Below are 6,000 nucleotides of genomic sequence, written 5' to 3' on the forward strand. Positions count from 1 at the left end.
TGCCTTGTTTTTAAATACCTTCTTCCTATAGTTTTTTTTTTAATTCAACACCTGAGGTAATGCTGCTGATCAGGACTGAATTTTCTTAGCTTTGGTACAGTGTAGTGCGCTCTGAACAGGTGGAAAGCAACGCTGTCTCAGGAGCCACTGATTGCGAATGCAGAGCCTACTTCCTCTGCTGTTTGACTCCGCTGGCAAGGCGTAAAACCAGCCATCTGTGCATGGCTAGCAATGCGCAATCACTACATTTCCAACTAAATGTGAATTTCATACTATATAACTAAAGCCAAAATGAATTTCACAATCAAAATGTGTTTTCATGGAAGTTATGGAAAACAAAAGGAGAAAAAAGAAATCACCATCAGAGGGGAAAAAAACCCAACAGTCATGTCATCTTAATTCCTTGTAAGCCTGCTAACCTCATGACCCAGTTAAAATTCAGTTTACTCTAATTTGATGAGAAGCAATAGAATTATTTTCTGAAGTAAAAAAAACATGATTCTCAATCATAAAATTAGACAAAGATTTTCAGAGGTTTGATTTATGTTTGAGGTAAAGCACCATTTGACCTTATGCTATTATATTCAGCACCTGTAGGACTCCTTTAATTTGTCTGGGTGACCAAAATATGACAACTTGCATGTTCAGTGTCTTATTTACTACTTTTCACAGCACTGAAACAAAAGTAATCCACTCGTATCAAACTTAAAAAGCATACACCTAAGCATCATTGTACCTAAAACCTAAAAATTCATTAATTGATTCTCAGAAGTCATTCAAGAAACTTTATTGTTATACAAGTGATGTGACCTAAACAACCCACTACTCCACCCTAGTAAGGACTTCTTTTCTGGTATTCTGGCCATATTAAGTGTGAATGCTGACTTGTTTGCAAAAGCAGTCATTTTGTTCTGATTTTTCCATGATTTACCTGATATGTCTGCTATTTCCCATCTTAAATGGAAGAGGACCTTTGTGGATTACTTGTACTGTTGGTCATACTGTGATATCAAATCCCAATGGAATATTGTAGAAGTATGAACCTCAAAGCTTTATTTAGACCCTTACGTAGAAGCTGCATCTATGACGAGGAAAATGGCTTCCAGATGAACTGTTCCTTGTGCTTATTCAGTGGCCAGCACAGAGATTTGCATGTGCATGCCTTGCGCTGTGTGTAGGGCATACGTAATTGCAGAGTCCCCACTGTTAATACTCAGCATTTCAATATTGGTGTGTTGTCTGTGCACGCTGCTGTTTGCAGACAGCTTTAGTACAAGTTGTGTCTTTTTTCAATTCCTCTTTCTTCAACTATAATGGCACATCTCTTTTAGAACATGAAGTCCCACTGCCCTTTCTTCCAGGCATTTTGTTCAGTGTAAAGTACTTCTCTAATGCAGTTCATAGAAATCATATCTGTGTAAGGCGACAGAGCTGTGTAGGACAGTTTTAGGAAAGGCAGTGGGTGGAATGGGACTAAGATGCAAAGATCTTCTGGAAGCAGTCATCAATTTTGCCAGAGCTGGAAATGGGTTAGGCCTCCACCTGAAGACATGAGCCATTTTAGGAGTGGCTAAAATGTCCTTTATATCATTGTCCCAGAAACTAGCAGCCTGCTTTGTGAAACATTGTGTTTGCATTGAGCTTCAGTGTGAGACAGAGAGCTGTGTTGCAGAATTGCTATTGAGAACCAAAAAACTAATTCATTCACTGAAACCACATTTAACAGAACAGTTATATTTTAGCCCTAGAACACAGACGCAGCCTACAACCTTTACTAAGGCTAATTTTTATGATGTTATAGACTGAGCAGTCCATATTTATTCTCTAGCCTTATTCCTTACCATTAAGCCATCTCCTATCATCTAGTATCTTCTGTCCTCTATCACGTCATCATCTTGTGAGAGCCCCAGCTTGCTGACTTAAGATGATTACTTGGGGCTGTTTGAGGTCCAGTGTTGAGGAACCCTATGCCAGCCCGTGGCATCGGTTGATGCGCTCTGCATCTCACTTCTCGAGTTCCCTGGAGGTGGTAAGCGAGCTATGGGTATGGGGTACAGACCTTCCGCTGGCACGCCTCCGCAGCACACTCGGGTTTCGGTCTCATTTGTCCAGGTGGAGAAAATAGAAAGGCAATAACCAGCACCTCCTCCAAATCTGTTACCCCTGGCCTGAAGCCCAAACGGGGTGGGGGGGTGGGGGGTGAAGTGAGCACAGCAGAGAGACGGAGATAGCAAGACAAGATAGAAAGATAGCAATATTGTTTTGAGCAGAGGATGATGCTGGAAAATGAGTGAAGGGGGAGGGTGGAGTTTGAGGGCAGCAGTTGCACTTAACTTGCCTTAAGTTGTTATTTTGATGATGTATGTGGGTGTCAAATATGCTTCATTGCAGGAGTGTGTTTTCCCCTCCTCAGAATGAGCTGAATGAATAAATGAATGGAATGGGGCCCCACATTAGCAGGCATTCCAGGCGGGATACCTCATCCTCCTCTAAATCCCCCACATTCTCCAACAAACACCAACAAACCCAAACCCTGCATCCATGTGCCAATGGAAATCTTCTAGAATGTTCTCCCCCTGCTCATACTTGCCTGTCTGGCTGTTCTGTTCTTTTCCCAACAAACATTTTCTAACTGACTGGCCATTTGTTGGATAATGTTTCCCCATTTTTGAAGTGAGAATCCATGGTGAAACGAACCTTGCTTTAAGGCACCTATAGAAATTGTTGTAACACATTGTAGACATGCCAGGCATACCTTGCCATAGTTCAGGAATGGTTATGCAAATGAATGAGTCATGGTTTCTATTGACTTCTTTCACCTTTTCTTCCTCACGTGACTCTCCATAACCACGGATTGAGCAAGTGAAAGTTTGAGAAACATCTCCAGTTGGGAGCTTCATGTGGAGCGACAGTGAAGTGCCGTGTGCTTAAGTGTCTTGTTGGTGTCTCCGCCCCAAGCCATTCCAGCCCACCTTCACCCCATCCCCCGAGCCAAGGCCATTCCATTTCCCAGAGCTGGTAGACGCCTCGATTAACTTTTACCATGTCATTTCTGTATGCTGCTACAGTCATGGTGGCCAAGGAAAAAGATGCTGGCGCTCCTGTTATTGACCTGTTTAGACCTATTAGGAGTGCCGATCTGGCCACAGTTCCCCCTGTAGTTGTATAATAATATTCAGGGTAATATGACGGGTGGAAAGCTGATCCTAGTTTAGCACGAAATCCAAGACACTTGATTCATATAATACTGGTACATCACTCTGGTAAACAGTAAGATAAAACATATGTGATATGCTGAGCACAGAATGATCCTAGTACAGCTGCTAGCATCATGACTTTAATATGATTCACCCTCTACTAAACAGTACAAGGAAACATACTGTTCATGGTATTATGGGCAAAAACACCCTAGACCCATCCATCAGAATTTGGTGCTCTTTGGTAAACAGTAATATGAAACGGTAGTGCTGGCGCCTTTAACTAGCTGCAGTAGAACAGCGAGGCACCCTCTCTCTGCGGGAGGCTGGAACAGAGTGTGCCTTGTATGGGTGTGGCTTTGCTCTACCTATCAAATGAAAGCAATCCTTCCAGTCGTGTCTTTTTTTTTTTTTTTTTTGGTGCCGTTATGACCTGAAATGTGTACCATTTGAGCTTGCCGGAGGACACACTGCTGCTGTATGTGGATTTGATTACCTTCATCTTTGTTATATTGACTGTACTTTTCACTTCACAACTAATGATCCTTGATTTCAATCAGCTGTCTGGTGCAACCTCAGAATACTTTATTATAATGCAATACTCACATAATTAAAAGCCAAGAATAAGCTTGCGATCTTTCAAATTGCTTAATTAGATAAAAATTTTTATAATGCAGTATGTCCAAATGCCCAGTGTGAAATGGGTGTCGGCCTCTGCAATGCTCTGTGTGGCTGTTCTGACCTTTTTAAGACTGCTCCATCTCTGCTGAACTACACAGAAATGCTGGCATTACACAACAACATATTTACAACATTCACAACTACAGCTATCTGTAGTCCTGAGAATTCACTACACGACTTTATTAATTGGTTAAGAAGCAGTCTGGTTCAGTTTAAGATACCTAAAGTTTCTCAGCTCAGTGGTTCCTTATATTAACAGCCCAAATCTTTCTTAGTCCACAGATTGCATTTTTATCCCCCATTCTAATTCCCTGGAATGGCTCTTAAGTTTTGGTGATATCTGATGGGTTTTCTTTTCCGATACTGATACCAGTGCTGAAAACCCGAGTACTAGCTAATACAGATCCAGTATTTATTTCTTTAATACTACTAGTCCACAGATTGTGCTTGTAAATCACGGGACGACCACAGTATTTCAGTAGTTACTGATGGATATCTTTACCAATACTGAGAAGTGCTGAAACCCTGACTACCTGGTAATACAGATCCATTATTTCTATTACTAAGCTTTAAAATGTGAGGTTTTTTTACTGAAGCACTTCATTTATAATAGCCATCTAAAAGTGCAATGTCCAGACTGTTTCTACAATTCATTAGCCAATGTCTTAACTAACTGAATCTGAGCCATAGTTAATTTAATCCAAAGGAATTACTGAAAATAGCTTGAATTAAGTAAAATTTCAGTTTGAAGGGTGTTTCAGATATGTACTCTGTATCAGTTTATATAGTTATGATCAGATAGTTATGATCTGTTTTGGTCAGACAGTTATATGGCATTTATGGGATTCTACTAATTTATTAATTAATACACAGTATAACTCGCAGTGAAATGGTTTGAGTGCTCTGTCCAAACTGAGGAGAAAAAACAGGGGTGTATAGGGAAATATATATCTATATATGCAAAATATATTAACAATGTATGTACAATATATGTATAGTATGTTTATATACACAATGTACAATTTATATATGGATATGTATAAGTGTATGTACACAATGTACAGTTCCAGCTTACAATTGAATATTTACAGTTACATGGTGGTGGTGGTCCCCACAGTTTATCAGTTTCCCTGATTCAGGGCCCGAATGGCCTGTGGGAAGAAGCTCCTCTTCAGTCTCTCTGTCTTGGTCATCAGGGAGCAAAAGTGCTTCCCTGACCTCAACAGAGAGAAGAGCCTATTGTTGGAATGGGTGGGGTCCTTCACAATCCTCCTGGCCTTGGTCTGACACCACTTGTAATAGATGCACTGCAGGTCAGGAAGTTCCGTATGAGTGATGCGCTCTGCTGAACGCACCAACGGTTCGTCAAACCGTCCATTCAGGATTCAGTCATAAATTCCTAATAAATGAAGTAGAATTTAAATTTGTACCGTGATGTTGTTTTCTAAACACAGTGTAATTGTCCAGTACATCCCTGTCCAGTCATCTCTCTCTCTCTCTCTCTCTCTCTCTCTCTCTCTCTCTCTCTCTCTTTCACACACACACACACTATGAGGAAGGTTCTCTGCTGAGGTTATGCAGTATTTGTTTAAGTGACTTTTTCTAAATCCACCAACTGAAAAGACAATTATCTGCAGTGTGGAATTGTTGTTATATTTTCTAACTACTTTCAATGTACTTTAAATGTATACCATGCAGATGTATTATCTACACATACATAAAATCTGATTCTGACTTTATCAGGCGATTACTTTAATATTAAATGGCCCAGGAGAATAACACGATCGGGACATCCCCAATAAAATGCAAGTGTTGCTCGCTGGTGCTGGCTTGGACACCCCAGTGGCTTTGCCCAGACCCCGTTCCCTTGCTTGACTGTGGGGTGCTGTCACTATTGTCAGTTCTGCTGGCCTGCCCAGGTGTGTTTGATGTGCAATTGATGACTCATCATCACTGCTGTTCTGCACATGGGCTGTCATGTCGAGACACTTTATCATGGATATGCGTCAGTTAAAGCAGCCGCCTCCAGGGTAGGGTGGTGTTTAATGTGCGGAGCGGTTCATGTTGCATTTGCTCACACACTGTTTTTTAAGGGTGTGGTCCTCTGCAGGACCAGGACTCC

Source organism: Electrophorus electricus, chromosome 3, assembly GCF_041902795.1.
Source record: "Electrophorus electricus isolate QZ-2024a chromosome 3, ASM4190279v1, whole genome shotgun sequence".
NCBI lineage: Eukaryota > Metazoa > Chordata > Actinopteri > Gymnotiformes > Gymnotidae > Electrophorus > Electrophorus electricus.